Consider the following 22,180-nt stretch of genomic DNA (forward strand, 5'->3'; position numbering starts at 1 on the left):
TTGTTGGAGGCTTTGTGTCACGCTACTTCTAGGGTTTGCTTGGATGATTTTGAAGCATTGCTTTTTTCCACTGCATTTTGTTGTATGTTTTTTGGTGCGTTTAGAATTGGGGAGTTGTTTTCCAAGAATGGAAGGTCAAGTTTGGGCTTAGAGGCTCAGCACGTTCATATTCATGTTAATTATGTTTTAATTTTTCTTCCATCATCCAAAGTAGATCAATTGGGTAAGGGTACCTGGATTCGTATGGACAAGATCAGGTCGGTTTCTATTTGTCCGGTGAGTATGTTATCTCGGTATGGGCATGTCAGACCGGTGGGTGGTAGCAGGTTTTTTATTCATGCCAATGCTTCTCCATTGACTTAGTATCAGTTCAGGTCTGTTCTTTCAAAATGCTTAAGGGATTTGGGACTTGAGAGTTTCCGCCTCACATCGCATTCCTTTCGGATCGGTGCTGCCACGTCGGCAGCGGAGTCTGGTTTGAGTACGTCCATAATAAAGAATATTGGTAGATGGTCATCTAATCATTTTAAACTATATGTGCGTCCTGATTTTATCATTGTTTAATGCTTTTTTGTTTATAGCTTTTACAGGACTCACCGTATGGATCGTCGGCCATTCGTTCGTGCATTGGGCCCATAGAAGAGCTTTGGAAAGGTCGTACGGTGACAACCTGTCCTGGTCTACAGACATCGTTAGAGTGTATTGGAACGGGGTCAGGGGCTTGCGTTGGGAGGGTTTGTTGGATGTAGTTTTGGAAATGTGTTCTTTATACCATGATCCTGATGTTATTATTTTTCATGCGGGAGGCAATGTTGTGGGAAAGTTCAGTACTATTGAGTTGGCCTTTTGCATGAAAAGTACTATGGTCAGAACGAGACGGTTGTTTCCTGACGCCCGTCTTGTTTTTTCTGAAATGATTCCTCGTTTGTTGTGGTTGTCTTGTCCAAATTTTAAGTACTTGGATGAGATCAGAATTCAAATTAATCGGATCATGGCTCGTTTTATGCCGCTAGTATGGGCATTCTCCTTTTCGCCATGTGGACCTTGAAGGTGGTTTGCCCGGCCTCTATTTTTCAGATAAAATCCATTTTTTTAGCAATTGGTTTGGATATTTTCAACCTAAACTTGCAGGCGATGATTGAATTAGCAGTTGGTGGGGTGGGGCCCATGCCGCCTGTTTAGTCGGCATGCTCCGGTGGGTAAAAGTCGCTCACTGATAAGGTGAGCGGACGAGTTGAGTCAGTAGTTTAGGCCGAGCTTATGGCTGGTCTAATGATTGGTTTGTTAATAAGATATTGATGATGAGTTAATTCATTGGTAATTTATTTTATGATGATTTATTGTTAATTAAATTTTAAGCTAATCTTTAATAAAGTGGCCGTGGCCTTATTTATTCCACCCATTCAAGGTGTTCGCGTGTATTTTGTATTATTTAAGGTATTGTGTAGCTGGTTATAGGTTCTGGGTATGATTTATAATCCCATGTTGGGATCCAGAAAATGAAATATGGAGGGATCCTCATGGGATTATAATCATCCCAGAGGTTTTACTTAGGAGATTTTGGCGGGAATTTTTGCCGCCAAAAAGATAAGGTTTATGGCTAAGAATAGGAAGGTTGCTGGGCAGAGTAGGGGAGGTCAGTGATTGGGTCAGGAAGGGACCTATGGGATTGGTTGCTGGGCAGAATTGTGTAGGGATACCCAGCAACAGGTTCGGGATTGGGTGGAAGTTTTGGGCTGGGACCAGGTTGGAGTGATAAAAAGAGGAGTTTGACAGCTGAGGGCTGTCAGAACGAGTATCTGAGGGAGGTTTTGCTGCCCCATCCGCCCTTCCCTCTTTTATTTTGTTTTCTGTCACAGCCGCTTTGTTAGAAGGAGGGTAAAAGTCGCTCACTGATAAGGTGAGCGGACGAGTTGAGTCAGTAGTTTAGGCCGAGCTTATGGCTGGTCTAATGATTGGTTTGTTAATAAGATATTGATGATGAGTTAATTCATTGGTAATTTATTTTATGATGATTTATTGTTAATTAAATTTTAAGCTAATCTTTAATAAAGTGGCCGTGGCCTTATTTATTCCACCCATTCAAGGTGTCCGTGTGTATTTTGTATTATTTAAGGTATTGTGTAGCTGGTTATAGGTTCTGGGTATGATTTATAATCCCATGATCCATTCTGAGCGGATGCAGCAGTTTGTATTATCTATCGGTGCGGATCCATCCATGATGGATCCACACCAAACGTGAGTGTGAAAATAGCCTTACTGTGTAGCAGAGCAAAACTAGGGAAATTGTAAAACATTAGCAATGCTAAGATATATTACTAATAATTGGTTATTGTAATGATGAATGTACACATAAAACTAAAAATGATCTACCATTGTGGAAAGATGGAGCTGCTCCCTGTGTGTTAGTTCACTGTCTGCAAACACTGAGCACATGACATGTGCAAGAGACAGAGCAAGGAGGAGTTTATGGGGGAGGAATATGTAAGAGGGGGGTGGATCTATGGAGGAGTGGCTGATGTGGAGGAGGCTGAATATGTATGAGGGGGGCGGGTGCAGGGAGATGATCTTACACTGTAGAAACCAGGAGCTGTTGAGCTGCTGAGCTGCACTGGGACACACAAAGCACTGCAGCAGGAAGTGATGGCACATAAAAACATGTATGTACACAGTCTGCTGGGGACTGTAGGAGCCATGCAGCAGTGCAAAAGCTACCTAAAACATCTTAGGAAGATAGATTTGGCTACTAACAATGAGTAAGCAGTTTTTTTTTTTAAATGTTTGATCCCGGACAACCCCTTTAATCCGTACCCTTTTTCTGCCCCACAGGAGATCATTGATAAATCCCTCCAGCCCATAGAAGAAGGAGTCCTCAATCCAAGTGGGGCAGACTGTCAAAACATACAGTATGGAGGGGAGAAGATTCATTTTAACAAGTGTGATCCGATCTACTTGAGAGAGGGGTAGCCTCGACCAGGCATTGACTTTATCCCTTACTTTTTCCAATAAAGGCTTGACATTATAATCAAAGTAGTCACCCAGACTAAGACCAATTTTTATCCCCAGATAGTCGATTTGATCTTCCTTAGTCAGCACTTTTATCATAGCAGTGGATCCCCTTGCTTCAAAGGAGCCTAGCGGGAGCACTGTCGAGTTGTTCCAATTTATTTTGAGGCCAGAGAAGAAACAAAATTCATCTATAATTTGCATTACATGTTGGAGTTCTTTAGCGTCGTCCTTTAAAATTATAAGAATATCATCGGCATAAAGACAGATTTTATCAGGGCCCCCCAATTATTGATTTTCATTTTTTACATTAGTTATGGGATAACCCCTTTAACCTCTTGGGGACACAGGGCGTACACGTACGCCCTGATGTCCCGGTACTTAAGGACACAGGGCGTACAGGTACGCCCTGTTTATTTCCGATCACCGCCGCGTGGCGGGCAGTGATCGGAACAGAGGGCCTGCTGAAATCATTCAGCAGGCACTCTGTGACAATGCTGAGGGGGGTCCTGTGACCCCCCCCATATCACCTCTCAGGATCGCTTCCTATTGACTGCACGGGAGGGCGGAGGGGTTGACTTCCCCCAGCTCTAGGGACAGGTTAGGGAGAGCTTAGATTAGGCAGGGATACTCAGGGAAAGTTTAGAAAAAAAAAAAAGTTTTATTTTTGCATCACCCTGATAGGGTGTCTGGGGTCCACAGCACACTCGGCTGTGTGACACTAGACGCCCCCAGGGGTGCTAAGCTTGCCCCCCTCTGCCCCCCAAGCCCTCCACACACATTTTTGGGGACGCAACCATTTTTTTTTTGTGTGCGTGTGCTGACTGTGGCCGGCACTCTTAGTGTCCGGCCACTGTTTGCGCATCGCCCACCACACCGCTGATCAGCTTTGGACCGCTGATCAGCAAGTTATAATTTTTTTTCACATTTTTTTTATTTTTTTAAATATTTTTTTCTGTTAGGTTTAGGGTAAGTACGCGAACACCCGTGCCCCCACACACACACTAAATAAAGTTTTCCACACACGCACACACACACTCCCCTATGGCCTGCCAGACGTTCTCGGCCGAGGAGGCATACGCTCTGCTTGCCTCCGACTCCGAGAGCCCCAGTGAGGATGAGGATGACCCCACTTTACTCTTGTCATCCGCGTCCTCCTCATCATCTAGTGATAATGATGAGCCCCCTAGGCGGAGGAGACGCCGTGAGGCAGAGCAAGGGGTCCGTCATGCCAGGGACCCTGTGGCCCACACTAGTACGAGCAGCTCTGGGGCTCGTACTAGTTTTCTGGCCCACCAGATAAGTCCACCTGAGTCCCCTACCGGTGAACTTGCATGGTGTACCCCAGAGGATTTTGATCCCGTGATTCCTGATTTTGCTGGCCAATCAGATATCCAGATTCCCACAGTGGGCTTCACTGAATATGACAATTTTTATTTTTTTTCAGTGACCACTTTGTGAATCTGATGGTGGAGCAAACGAACTTGCTCCACCAACAGTTTCTCAACACCCTGGCTCATTTTTGGCTAGGTCCGGTGGCTGGATTCCGGTCAGTGCAGCCGAGATGAGGATGGTTTGGGGCCTCGTGCTGTACATGGGTCTAGTCAAAAAACCCAGTGTCAGGCAGTACTGGAGTGGGGACATCCTCCACCAAACCCCACTCTACTGTATGGCCATGACACGTTCCTGTTTTGAGGCCATCCAGAAATGGCTGCATTATGTAGATAATGCAGCATGCCCCCCCTGAGGTGATCCTGCCTATGACCGTCAAAATCAGGCCGGTCATCGATCACTTCGGGGCCAAATTTTTGGAGGCCTATGTACCTGGAAGGGAGGTCGCTGTTGATGAGTCTCTCATTGCTTTCAAGGGCAGACACATTTTCCGCCAGTATGTTCTCTCTAAGTGGGCGAGGTATGGCGTACAAAATGAAGCTGTACAAACTTTGTGAGAGTACTTCAGGGTACACTTACAAGTTTTGTGTGTACAAGGGGCGAGATTCCTGTATTGAACCCCCAGAATGTCCCCCAAGGACCTTATGCACCCACTGCTAGATAAGGGTTACCACCTGTACGTGGATAACTTTTATACTAGTATCCCCTTGTTCCAGTTCCTCGCCGCCAGATCCACATCCGCTTGTGGGACCGTGCGGAAAAATCAATGCGGCCACCCTACCCACTCCCTCCAGGTACCTATCACCAGGGGTGAGACCCGTGCCCTTACCAGTGGAAACCTGTTGCTGGTCAGATATAAGGACAAGAGGGATGTCCTTGTACTGTCCACAATTGCTTTTTTTTGTCACCTTACAAAAAGTGTAGTAGCAAGCAGTCAAAAAGTCATATGCACCCCAAAACAGTGCCAATAAAACCGTCCTCTCATCCCACAAAAAATAACAAGTGACCTAACCCCTCAAATGAACACAGTAGAAAAAAAAACTGTGCCAAAACAGCTATTTTTGGCCAAATTTTCTATTTTAATATTTTTTTTCCGTTAACAAAGCAAGGGTTAACAGTCAAACAATCTCAATATTTATTGCCCAGATTCTGTAGTTTTAAGAAACATGCTATATGTGGTTGTACAATGCTGTATGGCCAAACGGCAGGGTGCAGAATTAAAGGAGCGCCATATGGTTTTTGGAACGTAGATTTTGCTGGACTGATTTTTTTTACACCATGTCCCATTTTAAGACATCCTGATGCACCCCTAGAGTAGAAACTTATCTATGAAACTACACCCCTCAAGGTATTCAAAACTGATTTTACAAACTTTTTTAACCTTTTAGGTCAGTGATGGCTAACCTTGGCACTCCAGCTGTGGTAAAACTACAACTCCCAAGATGCCCCCCTTGCTTGGCTGCTCTCAGAACTCTATAGAAATAAATGGAGCATGCTGGGAGTCATAGTTTCACCACAGCTGGAGTGCCAAGGTTAGCCATCACTGTTTTAGGTGTTCCACAAGAGTTATTGGCAAATGGAGATGAAATTTCAGAATTTAAATTTTTTGTAACCTTGCCTCACAAAAATGTAATATAGAGCAACCCAAAAATTATATGTACCCTAAAAATAGTCCCAACTAAACTTCCACCTTATCCTGTAGTTTACAAAATGGGGTCACTTTTTGGGAATTTCTACTCTAGTGGTGCATCAGGGGGGCTTCAAATGGGACATGGTGTAAATAAACCAGTCCAGTAAAATCTGCCTTCCAGAAACAATATGGTGTTGCTTTCCTTCTGCGCCCTGCTGTGTGCCCATACAGTAGTTTATGACCACATATGAGATGTTTCTATAAACTACAGAATCAGGGCAATAAATATTGAGTTTTGTTAGGCTGTTAACCCTTGCTTTGTTACTGGAAAAAATGAATAAAAATGGAAAATTTGCCAAAAAATTTAAATTCTGAAATTCCATCTCCATTTGCCAATAACTCTTGTGGAACAACTAAAGGGTTAACAAAGTTTGTAAAATCCGTTTTGAATACCTTAAGGGGTGTAGTTTCCAAAATGGGGTCACTTTTGGGGAGTTTCTACTCTAGGGGTGCATCATGGGGGCTTCAAATGGGAAATGGTGTAAATAAACCAGTCCAGCAAAATCTGCCTTCCAGAAACCATATGGTGTTGCTTTCCTTCTGCGCCCTGCTGTGTGCCCATACAGTAGTTTACAACCACATATGGGTTGTTTCTATAAACTACAGAATCAGGGCAATAAGTATTGAGTTTTGTTTGGCTGTTAACCCTTGCTTTGTTACTGGAAAAAATTTATTAAAATGGAAAATTAGCAAACAAATTAAAATTCTGAAATTTCATCTCTATTTGCCAATAACTCTTGTGGAACACCTATAGGGTTAACAAAGTTTGTAAAATCATTTTTGAATATCTTAAGGGGAGTAGTTTCCAAAATGGGGTCATTTTTGGGTGATTTCTATTATGTAAACCTCACAAAGTGACTTCAGACCTGAACTGGTCCTTAAAAAGTGGGTTTGCTTCTAAACTTCTAAGCCTTGTAACGTCCCCAAAAAATTTAATGGAATTCCCAAAATTATCCAAACATGAAGTAGACATATGGGGATTGTAAATTAATAACTATTTTTGGAGTTATTACTATGTATTATAGAAGTAGAGAAATTAAAATTTGCTAATTTGTCCACATTTATGGTACATTTTGTATTTTTTTTAATAAATAAAAATGATTATTTTTTACTCCATTTTACCAGTGTCATGAAGTACAACAGTTGACGAAAAGCTATCTCAGAATGGCCTGGATAAGTAAAAGTGTTTTAAAGTTATTCACACATAAAGTGACACTGGTCAGATCTGCAAAAAAATGGCCTGGTCCTTAACCTCCTCCCGACCGCCTAACGCAGGGACACGTCCTGCGGGCGGTCGGGCTATTCCTCCTAGACGCATCGATGCGTAATCTCGCAAGATGACGCGCATATCCGGCCCGCACATGCGCAGTGCGGGTCGGGAAAAGTCGCAGAAGGATTTGGTCACCAGCCTGCCAGCCAATGATCAGCGCTGGCAGGTTGGTGACTTAAAAAAACGAATCACAAACCATATAAGACATTATATTTATAAATATAATGTGTTAAATGGCTTCTGTGCTCTCTGCTGGGTCCTTTTCATCAGTTGGTCCCAGGAGAGAGCACAGATCACAGTGAGTACACCAAGCACAACACATTTAGCCCCAGCTCACCCCCCATCACCCCAATTAACCCCTTGATCACCCCTGTCAATCACTAGTGAAAGGGAAAAAAGAGATCAGTGTAAACTGTCACTTTTTTTTTTTTCACCAGTATTGAATGTTAGGTTTGGGTTAGTTTAGGCCCCTTTGGTAGGTAGTTAGCTTCAGTTAGCGCCCAGCCCACCGCAACCGCAGTCACTAATTCGATGATTAGCATATCGCAGGGAATCGCTAATCAGCATTGGTACTTTATAGTATCTGTAAGTGATCAGAACTGATCACAGTCAGATCTATAATAGTATTAGTGTCACCTTGGCTCGCCCTCCACCCAAAACGCTGTGTTTGCCCGATCAGGCCTGATCGGTCGCCCACACGTGCGTTCACCCACGCCTGCCCCGCCACAGTGACAAAAATATATATATTTTTTTATCACTACACAATCACTACACAAGCGCTGCAGCAATAAAATAATCAGTTTTGATATTTTTTATCAATCGCAGTGGCTTCCTGTACTTCGCTAGCCTCCCATTTGTAAGACAGGCTTGCTTTTTTTCTTAGGTAGTCTCAGGGAATATCCCCTAAATTTAGTTGACCAAATGGCAAGGAAGGGGTATTTTTCTGAAGAGGCCTACAGGCTTCTGACCCAGTCGGATGAGGAATGAGAACCCTCATCTGCCAAATCCAGCGGGTCAGAATACGAACCTGTAGTGGCAGTCTGACCCAAAGTTCGGACGATGAGGTTGAGGTCCCTGATACCACCCTGGCGTACCCGGCCCCATGTTGCTAGACCACAGGTTGCGCAGGATCCGCTTCAAGGGCAGCAGAGTGGGGCTGGCTCTGTCGGATTACGTGGTGAGCCTTACACCAGCAGCGCAGCCCATCCTGGACCTAGTACCAGCACTGCCGTAGAACATGGGGAAGTTGCGAGCACCAGAAGGGCAGTTGAAGCTGGTACGGTGGCACGTGCAGTAGTTCCCCCGTCGCAGCCAGGCCCGTAGAGCCCCTAGAGTCCCTGAGGTGCTTGAAAACCCTGATTGGCAGCCCCCATCTTCAGCCACACCAGTAGTTCCCCCTTTCACCGCCCAGTCTGGAGTTCGGGTTGAGACAGCTCAGATCGTATCGGCACTGGGGTTTTTTGAGCTGTTCTTCACTGCGGAGCTCTTTGACTTAATCATGGCAGAAACAAACCGGTATGCCACTCAATTTATAGCCGCCAACCCGGGAAGCTTTTATGCCCAGTCTTTCCGGTGGAAACCAGTCCAAGTTTCCGAACTTAAGACTATTCTGGGCCTTCTCCTCAACATGGACCTGACAAAAAAGCATGAATTGCAGTCATATTGGTCCAATTCATCACATGCCCATGTTCTCTGCTGCCATTTCCAGTACGTACACGATTTGAGACCATCCTGCGTTTCCTGCACTTTAGTGATAGCACCTCTCGTCCCAGAGGCCACCCAGCTTTTGGCCGGCTCCACAAAATTCAGCCCCTCATAGACCACTTTAACACCAAATTTGCAGATTTGTATACCCCTGAGCAAAACATCTGTATAGACGAGTCCCTGATACATTTTACTGGGCGCCTTGGCTTCAAACAATACATCCCAAGCAATGGTATGGGGTCAAATTGTATAAGCTCTGTGAAAAGGCCACAGGCTATACGCATAAATTTCGTGTCTATGAGGGTAAAGACACGAGCCAGTCGGTTGCCCTGACTACCTGGGGAGCAGTGGGAAGACAGTCTGGGACTTGGTGTCACCCTTATTTGGCAAGGGGTAGCACCTTTATGTGGACAATTTCTACACAAGTGTGCCCCTCTTCAGGCATTCGTTTCTAGAACAGATTGGCTGCTGTGGCACCACGCGACCTAGTTGCCGGGGCTTCCCCCAACGGCTCGTTACCACCCGTCTTGCAAGGGGGGGAGAGGACTGCCTTGTGTAATAAAGAACTGCTCGCGGTGAAATGGAGAGACAAGCGTGACGTTTACATGCTCTCCTCCATTCACACAGATACGACAATCCAAATTGAACGGGCAACCAGTGTCATTGAAAAGCCCCTCTTGGTCCACGACTATAATTTGCTCATGGGAGGGGTGGACTTCAATGACCAGATGTTGGCTCCTTATTTACTCTCCTGCAGGACCAGATGCTGGTATAAAAAGGTGTCTGCATACCTAATTCAATTGGCTATGTACAATAGTTTTGTTCTCTACAGTAAGGCTGGGAGAACAGGATCCTTCCTCAAATTTCAGGAAGAGATCATAGAGAACCTCCTGTATCCAGGAGGTTCCGTGGAGCCAACCACCAGTGTAGTGAGCCGTCTACACGAGCGACATTTCCCCAATGTCGTTGCTGGTACTTTAAACCAAGCGTCACCCCGAAAAAGATGTTGTGTCTGTAGCAGGAGTGGAATAAGGCGTGACACCCGTTATTTCTGTCCTGACTGCCCTGACCACCCTGCCCTATGCTTAGGGGAGTGTTTCTGGAAGTACCACACACAGGTACAATTAGTATAGGGATTGTGTGACACAGGACAGGCACACAGGGGTCTTAGGGCTCTTTTACACAGATCTGGTGCAAACCTCTCCTTTCACCTGGGACAAAGTGCATAATGTACTTCGGCACATCTCTGGGGATCTGCCCTTTGCACATTGTCCCATGGGGAAGGAGAGGTTTGTCCTATAAAGGTAAAAAAATAAATAAAAATCACAGGTAAGCAAAAAAGTTAATGTTCCAAAAGTTCAATAAAGTTTACAAATGTTAATGTTCTGTTTCAAATGTTATATAAAGTTAATGTTAATAAATGTATTGCTTTGCGGGCTGTTTTTTTTTATTTTTATTTTTTATTTTTACCTTCTAGGTGGACCAACCGATCAACCAGCTGCAGCACTGATGTGCATTCTGACAGAAGCATTGCGCTGCTGTCAGATTACACAAAAGTCGGTGTATGCGGCTCTGCAAGACGAGATTTCTCCTCTGCAGTAAAAAAGATACGTTTGTCGAGGCTTATGAGCTGAGGGGCGGTGTTCATATGCTTTGGCAAACACTTTGTATATTAAAAAAAATTAAAAATTCTGGCAATGATTTATTCATCCACATCGATTGATGTGAATGTAGAAATCTGGTTTGCCAGGGCATACGGGCTGAGTGGGTTTGGATGTTGGGCGGAGCTCCTATGTCCTGGCAGACGCCTTTCCCCTCCTTTTTTTGGCACATTTTTTGGCAGAGATTTTTTCATCCACATTGATCGATGCGAATGAAGAAATCCGCGCCGTTCATTTTTTCTTTCAGCCCAGAGGCTGAACGGAAAAAATAAAATCTCATTACCCGTATGCTCAATATAAGGAGAATAGCAGAAACGCCTAATGCTGGCCATACATGTAATGATCGTGGAGACCCTCAAATGCCAGGGCAGTACAAACACCCCACAAATGACCCCATTTTGGAAAGAAGACACCCCAAGGTATTTGCTGAGGGGCATATTGAGTCCATGAAAGATTGAACTTTTTGTCCCAAGTTAGCAGAAAGGGAGACTTTGTGAGAAAAAAACAAAAAAAATAACAATTTCCACTAACTTATGCCCAAAAAAAAAGCTTCTATGAACTCGCCATGCCCCTCACGGAATACTTTGGGGTGTCTTCTTTCCAAAATGGGGTCACATGTGGGGTATTTATACTGGCCTGGAATTTTAGGGGCCCTAAAGCGTGAGAAGAAGTCTGGAATCCAAATGTCTAAAAATGCCCTCCTAAAAGGTACTCATTGGAATTTGGGCCCCTTTGCGCACCTAGGCTGCAAAAAAGTTTCAGACTTGTGGTATTGCCGTACTCAGGAGAAGTAGGGCAATGTGTTTTGGGGTGTATTTTTACATATACCCATACTGGATGAGAGAAATATCTCTGTAAAATGACAACTTTGTATAAGAAAATGGGAAAAGTTGTCTGTTTTACAGAGATATTTATCTCACCCAGCATGGATATATGTAAAAATGCACCCCAAAACACATTGCCCTACTTCTTCTGAGTACGGCGATACCACATGTGTGACACTTTTTTGCAGCCTAGGTGCACAAAGGGGCCCAAATTCCAATGAGTTCTTTTAGGATTTCACAGGGCATTTTTACGTATTTGGATTCCAAACTACTTCTCACGCTTTAGGGCCCCTAAAATTCAAGGGCAGTATAAATACCCCACATGTGACCCCATTTTGGAAAGAAGACACCCCAAGGTATTCCGTGAGTGGTATGGTGAGTTCATGTAAAATTTTATTTTTTGTCACAAGTTAGTGGAATATGAGACTTTGTAAGAAAAAAATAAAAATAAAAATAAAATAAAATAATTTTCCGCTAACTTGCGACAAAGAATAAAAACTTCCATGAACTCACTATGCCCATCAGTGAATACCTTAGGGTGTCTACTTTCCGAATTGGGTCATTTGTGGGGTGTTTCTACTGTCTGGGCATTGTAGAACCTCAGGAAACATGACAGGTGCTCAGAATGCGTAAATTATTTTAAAAAAAAATTTTGCACCATAGTTTGTAAACACTATAACTTTTACCCAAACCAATAAATATACACTTATTGCATTTTTTTTTATCAAAGACATAGAGAACAATAAATTTAGATAAAAATGTATATAGAAATGTAGTTTTATTTCAAAAATTTTACAACAGAAAGTGAAAAATTTAATTTTTTTTCAAAAATTTGGTCAATTTTGATTAATATCAAAAAAGTAAAAATGGCAGCAGCAATGAAATACCACCAATTGAAAGCTCTATTAGTGAGAAGAAAAGGAGGTAAAATTCATTTGGGTCGTAAGTTGTATGACCGAGCAATAAACCGTGAAAGTAGTGTAGTGCAGAATTGTAAAAAGTGGTCTGGTCATTAAGGGGGTTTAAGCTAGGGGGGGCTGAGGTGGTTAAGGTGAAAATGAGCCCGGTCCTTAAGGGGTTAAAGCACTGAAGAACTGTGCTATCAATTCTACATATTTCTTAAAGGCTATGGACACCTGGGAGGGGGGATTTTTTTCTCATTGGATTTTACACATTTTGGGCAAAAATATATTGTTCTGCCCAGCAGAGTTTGAGAATCATTACAGATCACATCTGCCTCAGTTTTGGTATTTCTGTAGTTATTATTGGGGTTATAGCACCATCTATTGGTGTTAAGTTGTATTATACTTTGTTTTTTCCGTTTACAAAGACTGCTGCATTTTGGGTGGTGCAAAGCATTGTGGGAGTGCAAAGCATCCTGGGAAAGAGAAGTCTCTAGTCACCAGGACACATCAGCAGAGCTGTCCTTCTGCATATCTCCTTTTCAAACTCCACCATCCTTGTAAATGCATATCTGGTGAGAGATCTACCTTTTTTTCAGGGATATTATGTTACGCAGAGCTGTTCAGTCAGTTGCAATTGTTACTCTGGAAGTTGTTACTACTGTTAGTTAGACATGTAGTCCTACGTTATGCAAATGTGACAGTACATGCTATTCTATACGCTATACTTATACATGTTATACTTATAAATGAGAGTACAACCTATTGACCAATAAACAAGTTAGACAACAAAAAACAGTCATCTAATTTGGAAGACAGGAAAGGTTTATGCTGAATGTCAGACTGCACACTGTGTGAGCTTGTATGAAGAACATATATATATTTTACTTGGTCTTTATAAAAAAAAATCAAAAGTTGTTCTTCTACAGCTTTCACTTTTACTCAGTTCACAGACTATTGCTCTCTGCATCACACTAATTCATCAGTAGTGTTGAGCGCGAATATTCGAATTGCGAATTTTTCGCGAATAATTAGAATATAGTTCTATATATTCCCGAAATCGAATATTCTTTTTTTTTTTTATTGTTATCTTTTTTTCTTTCCCACTTCCTTAAAGTTGTTCTTACCTGTCCTTTGGATTCCTGGCTGCTCCAGTCAGTGCCCGTTGCCGCTTCTGCCGACTTCCGTGCTCCATGGGAACGTCTCCATATACTAGTATGTACTGTCAGATTTGAGAATTACGTTAAAATCGCAATTCGATTAATTCAAGTTATTATAATCGAATTTCGATTTCAACTTAGCACTGCTATATTCCATATTCGTTAATTCTAGCCTAATATGGAATATAGCAGCGCTGAGCTGAAATCGCAATTCGATTAATTCAAGTTATAATAATCGAATTGCGATTTCACCTTGGACCTGGTTTACTATGGTTGGCTTGGTAGAATTAGCGAATATGACGAATGTATTCGTCATATTCCACAAAACAAAGATAACTAATGTATTCGTCATATTCCACAAAACGAAGATAACAAAGTATTCTCCATCTTCGTTTTTAGCTATCTATTCATCAACTTCGCTAATTCTAGCAATCAAATAGGAAAGTTGACTATAGAGACAGCTAAGTTTAATTCGCTATGCGATTATATTACTTAGCTTTTTTTTTTAAATAAATAGAATAATTATAATACCTGATAATTATTACAATTATTCTATTTATAAAAAAAAAGCAAAGTAATATAATCGCATAGTGAATTAAACTTAGCTGTCTCTATAGTAAACTTTCCTATATGATTGGCTTGCTAGAATTAGCGAAGTTGATGAATAGGTACCTAAAACGAAGATGGAGAATACTTTGTTATCTTCGTTTTGTGGAATATGACGAATACATTCGTCATATTCGCTAATTCTACCAAGCCATTGAAGCCAACCATAGTAAACCAGGTCCAAGTTGAAATCGCTATTCGATTATTATAACTTGAATTAATCGAATTGCGATTTCAACTTGGACCTAGTTTAGTTGAGACCCAGCAGCAGCATCAAGTTGAAATCGCAATGCGATTAATATAACTCGAAGTAATCGCATGGCGATTTCAACTTAGTACTGCTATATTCCATATTCGTTATTTCTAGCCTAATATGGAATATAGCAGTGCTAAGTTGAAATCGCAATTCGATTAATTCAAGTTATAATAATCGAATTGCGATTTCAACTTGGACCTGGTTTACTATGGTTGGCTTAAATGGCTTGGCAGAATTAGCAAATATGACGAATGTATTCGTCATATTCCACAAAACGAAGATTACGAATGTATTCGTCATATTCCACAAAACAAAGATAAAGTATCCTCCATCTTTGTTTTAGCTACCTATTCATCAACTTCGCTAATTCTAGCAATCATATAAGAAAGTTTACTATAGAGACAGCTAAGTTTAATTCGCTATGCGATTATATTACTTTGCTTTTTTTTTATAAATAGAATAATTATAATAATTATCAGGTATTATAATTATTCTATTTATAAAAAAAAAAAAGAAGCTAAGTATTATAATCGCATAGCGAATTAAACTTAGCTGTCTATATAGTAAACTTTCCTATTTGATTGCTAGAATTTGCGAAGTTGATGAATAGATAGCTAAAAACGAAGATGGAGAATACTTTGTTATCTTCGTTTTGAGGAATATGACGAATATATTCGTCATCTTCGCTAATTCTAGATATCAAACCATTTAAACCAATAGGAAAGTACTAGCCTTAAGTTAAAAATCGCAATACGCGATTATTTAAATCGCATATTAATTGCGATAAATGAAATAATTACGAATATTCGATTTCGACAAATATAATACGAATATTCAATCGATTATTTGCGAAATATCGAATATTGCACCTCCCGCTCATCACTATTCATCAGGGAGCCCCTTTCTCTAAATGCCTGACAAGTTTTAAACACTCATTATAGCTAAATTATTATCAATCTGAGTAAAAGCTGAAAGACTGGGTCCAGGTCACAGGTCATCATGCCATCATGCCATCATGCCATCTGTTTATTCAATGGCTCTGTATGGGCATATATTGTTAAAATGGGAGACTGGTTAGGTTGCAAGGGTGATATACAGATCCCCACTTCCTGGTTCGTGAGTTGAAGCAGAGTGTTGGGATTTGAACCTGTGACCGGCCGTATCCCAGGTGGTAGCTCTAGCCACTAGGCTACCAACCCTTCTGGACTTTTCCTTCTACTGAACTCTTTGATCTATCTTGTTCCAGCCTTGCCTTGTTAATCTCTGTGATTCCTTGCACCTGCTACTTCCTCTTTATAAGCCCAACCTCTTGCACCTGACCCCTGCTGGTTATTGTTCTTCTGAACTTGTTCCTGCTGTATCTACCGCTGTTCCTCTGTTGCTACTCGACTGCTGCCAACCTCGGAATCGTCCCTGACTACTCTCTTGCCTGATCCTCTACTACCGTCTACCTCTCTGCTGTTGACCCGGACGCCTCCACCCCGCCTCTCTCCTTGCGGTCTCCCGCTACTGGACTCCACCCGGTACACTGCCCGGTGCCCTCCTACGCAGGTGAGCTAGCACCCTTAACACAGAATAACCAGACCTTAAAATGGAGTTCACGATGGCCACCCTGTGCAAACAAATCTCCGAACTTCAAGAGTTTGGCGCCACTGCCCAAAAGAAAATGGCTCAACTTCAAGGCGCAATCCAGAGCCAACAGAGGGAAATTATCAACTTGCAGCGTCAACTACTGGACGTATGCGGCACGGTCACAGACACCCGCATGCTTCTCCCGTCAAAGTTTAACGGCGATCGGCGCCAATTTCGGGGGTTCCTCTACCAGTGCCGTATCTACTTTTAGATGCAGCAGGGGTCCTTTTCCTCGGACAGAAAGAAGATCCTGTTCATCATCAAACTTCTAACTGATGAGGCCCTGGCATGGGCATCCCCATATGTGGAATCCCACAGTCCTTTATTGAATAACCTAGACAACTTCACCGCAGCCATGAGCCAAGTCTTCGACGACCCTAACCACTGTGCAACTGCCGAGGCTAGGCTGCACAGTTTACGGCAGGGAAGACGCTCTGTAGCCGAGTATACCTCCGAGTTCCGCCACTGGGTCACGGACACCACCTGGAACCCAGCTGCCCAGAAAAGTCAATTTCGCCGCGGACTCTCCGAACTTATAAAGGATGAGCTCGCCAGGGTAGACGCCCCAGACGATCTGGATGATTCCGTCCAACTGTGCATCCGTATTGACCGGAGACTCGCGGAAAGAAGGAGAGAAAGACTCTGGTCCTTAGATAAAAGGCCCGCGTACCCTTTCACTCCAACGACTCAGCCGGCTAGCCAACCCTCCACTGAGCCGATGCAGGTTGACGCACTGCGCAAGACTTTATCGGCTGCTAAAAAGGAGAGACGACTGGCCGCAGGCCTCTGCCTTTACTTTGGCGAGCCAGGGCACTTCGCTATTAGGTGCCCCAATAAGACTCGCTGAACCATTGCTGTCACTAAATTACGGTAATTACAACAAGCCACAATCTCACCTTTGGCCTCTGAAACCATGGACACTACAGGTACCGGGTCCTACTTCATTATATCAATCCTTATCACCATTGGGGAACGACAGCTTCCCTGCTCTGCAATGCTTGACTCGGGGGCCGGCGGAAATTTCATGGACTTGACCTTCGCCCATGAGAACAACATACCACTGGTAACCAGGGCAGTCCCCATCGATCGGGAAACCGTCAATGGGACCCCGCTCTCTTCTGGGCCAGTTACGCACCAGACCGCTGACCTTCAACTCCTCGTCAAACCCGATCATCAGGAGACCATTCACTTCTCCCTGATCGCCTCCCTTAAGTTTCCGGTGATCCTAGGCATCCCTTGGTTGGCCACCCACAACCCCTCGGTGGACTGGGACGCCCGCTGCATATGGTTCCGCTCAGACTTTTGTTCTCAGAACTGTTTACGTGAATCCATCCCTCCTCCGCCCGAAAAACCTACCATATTCGGACTATCCACCAAGGAAGTTTTACCCCCTCAATATCGGAAGTTCCAGGATGTCTATGACAAGAGAAATGCAGACAAACTGCCCCCGCATCGGCCTTATGATTGCCCGATTGAGCTGCTACCTGGAGCCGAAATACCCTTCGGCAGTATATACTCCCTCTTCGAGCCGGAACTCAAGGCCCTGAAGGAGTACTTAGACGAAAAAATCTAAAAAAGGGTTTTATCCACATCTCCTGCAGGGGCCCCCTTCTTTTTCGTGGAGAAAAAAGACTCTTCTCTACGCCCTTGCATAGATTATCGAAAGCTCAATAACGTTACTGTGAAGAACCGGTAACCTCTCCCCCTGATTTCTGAACTCCTCGAGAGACTTCGGGCGGCAAAAGTCTTCACTAAGCTCGATCTCCGAGGAGCCTACAACCTGGTCCAAATTCACCCGGGGGACGAGTGGAAAACCACCTTCCGAACCCGCTACGGTCACTTCGAGTATCTGGTCATGCCTTTCGGCCTCTGCAATGCCCCTGCTACCTTCCAACATGAACTCAGGGACATGCCTGACCAATTTGTGGTAGCATATCTGGACGATATTTAGATTTTCTCAGAAGACCTTGAACAGACTTCCACCCAATTCCTCGGCTATATTATTTCCCCGATAGATCCAGGCGGTGACTGAGTGGCCTGCCCCGAAGAACGAAAAAGAGGTCCAGAGGTTTGTAGGTTTCGCAAACTTTTATCGGAAGTTCATCAGGAACTTTTTGAAAATCTTCGCCCCAATCACTCAACTAACAAAAAAGACTGTCCCCTTCGTGTGGACTCCGGAGGCACAGGAGGCCTTTGCTAAACTGAAGTCCCTCTTCACCTATGCCCCGATCCTGGCCCACCCAAACCCTGAATTATCATTCACGATCGAGGTGGATGCCTCCGACGCTGCGGTGGGCGCAATTCTGTCTCAACGTTCAGGAGAAAAGATGCTCCTACACCCTTGCGCGTTCTTCTCCCGCCAGATGTCCCCCGCTGAACAGAATTACGACATCGGAAATAAGGAACTGCTGGCAATCAAGGACGGGTTCCCTCAAGGAAGGGTATGAGAACGATCACCTCCTCACCTACCCACCTGGAGATGTAAATCTTACTCTCAAGGGTGGCTACTGGTTGTACCGGGATCAGCAGTTGTACGTACCAGAATCTGCACGACTTGACGTACTTAAACTCAACTACGATTCCAAATCGGCCGGCCATCTGGGTATCAGAAGGACCCAGGAGCTCCTCTCCTGTTTCTTCTGGTGGCCAACCCACAGAAAAGATACCAAGAGGTTTGTCTCCTCGTGCACGACGTGCGCCTGCAACAAGACCCCCCGCTCCTCCCCGTGGGCTTGCTATGTCAGCTCCCGGTTCCCTCCGCCCCTGGGGTTCAATCTCTATGGACTTTATTGTGGACCTTCCTCCCTCCAAGTCCAAGGGTTTTACCAAAATGGCCCACTTCATCCCCTGCAAGGGCCTACCCACCGCCAAACAAATGGCCGATCTCGTACTTCGAGAGGTTTTTAGGCTACATGGGGCCCCGGACGATGTGGTTTCGGATCGGGGAGTACAGTTCACTTCCAGGTTCTGGAGAAACTTCTGTCAAGCCCTTGGGATCAAGGTGAACCTGTCTTCTGCGTTCCACCCCCAATCCAATAGGCAGACCGAGAGAACGAATCAAATCCTTGAGCAGTATTTGCGCTGCTTCGTCACCCATCTGCAGGACGACTGGCTGGACCACCTCTCTACGGGCGAGTTCGCCTATAACAATGCGGAGCACAGTTCTACTCAATACAGCCCGTTCTACGCTAATACCGGCCTACACCCAACCTTCATCCCTCACTTGCCCATTGCCACCACAGTCCCAGCCGTGGCCAAACGTCTTGCAAGACTACAACAGGCACAGGAAAATATTCGGGACAATCTACATCAAGCCCAGACCCGCTTCAAGAAGGCAGCGGATAAACGCCGCAAACCCGCTCCGGAATTCCAGGTAGGAGACAAGGTGTAGCTCTCCATCAGAAACCTAAGCACAAAGGTTCCCTCACGGAAGTTGGGCCAAAAATACATGGGTCCTTTCCGGATCACGGCTCGAATCAACAAAGTCGCCTTCCGACTCGACCTTCCCGACTACACCCGGTTTTACACTGCTCTCTCCTGAAACCACATGTTGAGAACACCTTCCCAGGCCACCCCCCTCCTCCTCCTCCTCCTCCTCCTCCTCCTCCTCCGGTAGGAGTACAAGACCAGGATGAATACACTGTGGCCAAGATCCTTGACTCCAGACTCCACCGTGGAAGAGTACAATATCTAGTTGGCTGGAAGGGTTATTTCCCCAAGGTTAACTCCTGGGAGGCGGAGGAAAATGTCCATGCCCCCAGACTGGTAAAAGTTTTCCACCAGAGACATCACGATAAACCATCATCTGCAGTGCCCGGAGGTCACCTTGGAGGTGGGGAGTACTGTCGGGATTCGAACCCATGACCAGCCATGTCCCAGGCGGTAGCTTTAGCCACTAGGCTAACATCCCTTCTGGACTTTTCCTTCTACTGAACTCTTTGCTCTACCTTGTTCCAGCCTTGCCTTGTTAATTTCTGTGATTCCTTGAACCTGCTACTTCTTCTTTATAAGCCCAGCCTCTTGCACCTGACCCCTGCTGGTTATTGTTCTTCTGAACTTGATCCTGCTGTATCTACCGCTGTTCCTCTGTTGCTACTACTACCAACTTGACTGCTGCCAACCTCGGAATCGTCTCCGACTACTCTCTTGCCTGATCCTCTACTACAGTCTACCTCTCTGCTGTCGACCCGGACGCCTCCACCCCGCCTCTCTCCTTGCGGTCTCCCGCTACTCCACCCGGTACACTGCCCGGTGCCCTCCTACGCAGGTGAGCTAGCACCCCTAACACAGAGCTACAGACAATAGCTAAATGTGCAAACTCCTGCATACTAGGCCCAAGTCTAGAGAACCTCTGTCGATGAGACTACAGTTGCCAAGTAAACAACTTTATCATCAGAGTATCCCTAAAGGAAAGAGATCAGCCATCTTAGAAGGTCCAGAACTAGTGTTGATCGAGCACCAAAGTGCTCAGGTGCTCTGGCGAAACACGTCGGCATAATAGAAGTCAATGAGAGAACCCGAGCATTCAACCAGGCACCCCCTGCTCTGAAGAGGGGAGGGTGCCTGGTTCATAGGAAAAGGTCAGAAGTTGATGGAAACACCACCGAAATGGTTTGGGAATAGGGATGAGCGAACTCGAACTGTATAGTTCGGGTTCGTACCGAATTTTGGGGTGTCCGTGACACGGACCCGAACCCGGACATTTTCGTAAAAGTCCGGGTTCGGGTTCGGTGTTCGTCGCTTTCTTGGCGCTTTTGTGACGCTTTCTTGGCGCTTTTTGAAAGGCTGCAAAGCAGCCAATCAACAAGCGTCATACTACTTGCCCCAAGAGGCCGTCACAGCCATGCCTACTATTGGCATGGCTGTGATTGGCCAGAGCACCATGTGACCCAGCCTCTATTTAAGCTGGAGTCACATAGCGCCGCCCGTCACTCTGCTCTGATTAGCGTAGGGAGAGGTTGCGGATGCGACAGTAGGGCGAGATTAGGCAGATTAACTCCTCCAAAGGACTTCACTTGATTAATCGATCGATCTGCAGCTGTGCATCATTGAGCTGCTGAAATTCAAATGCTCACTCACTGTTTTTAGGCTGCCCAGACCGTTTGTCAGTCACTTTTTTCTGGGGTGATCGGCGGCCATTTTGTGTCTTGTGCGGTGCTGCGACCAAGTGCATCCAAGCTGCGACCAAGTGCATTTAACCCTCAATGGTGTGGTTGTTTTTTGGCTAAAGCCTACATCAGGGTGAAGCTGTCACACCAAGTGCATTTAACCAGCAATAGTCTGTTCATTTTTTTGGCCATATACTAAATCAGGGGCAAGCTGCGCCTGTCACCAAGTGCATTTAACCCTCAATGGTGTGGTTGTTTTTTGGCTAAAGCCTACATCAGGGTGAAGCTGTCACACCAAGTGCATTTAACCAGCAATAGTCTGTTCATTTTTTGGCCATATACTACATCAGGGGCAAGCTGCGCCCGTCACCAAGTGCATTTAACCCTCAGTAGTGTGGTGCGTCAAGCTGTGACACCAAGTGCATTTAACCAGCAATAGTCTGTTCATTTTTTGGCCATATACTAAATCAGGGGCAAGCTGCGCCCGTCACCAAGTGCATTTAACCAGCAATAGTGTGGTTATTTTTTGGCCATATCCCAGTCTAATTCTGTCACTAAATCCATACCGGTCACCCAGCGCCTAAATACTAGGCCTCAAATTTATATCCCGCTAAATCTCTCGTTACCGCTGTCCTGTTGTGGCTGGGAAAGTTATTTAGTGTCCGTCAAAGCACATTTTTTGTTCTGGGTTGAAGTACAATTCCCAATTTAGCAATTTCATAATTTAGTGGTTCCTGCTATATCAGAGCTATTTGAAATCTATCCCTAAAAGGGTATATAATATTCAAGGTGCACATTGGGTCATTCAGAATAACTTCACACACACCCGCTACTGTGTATTTCCAAGTCTAATTCTGTCACTAAACCCATACCTGTCACCCAGCGCCTAAATACTAGGCCTCAAATTTATATCCTGCTAAATCTCTCGTTACCGCTGTCCTGTTGTGGCTGGGAAAGTTATTTAGTGTC

This window comes from Bufo gargarizans, chromosome 1, assembly GCF_014858855.1.
Source record: "Bufo gargarizans isolate SCDJY-AF-19 chromosome 1, ASM1485885v1, whole genome shotgun sequence".
NCBI lineage: Eukaryota > Metazoa > Chordata > Amphibia > Anura > Bufonidae > Bufo > Bufo gargarizans.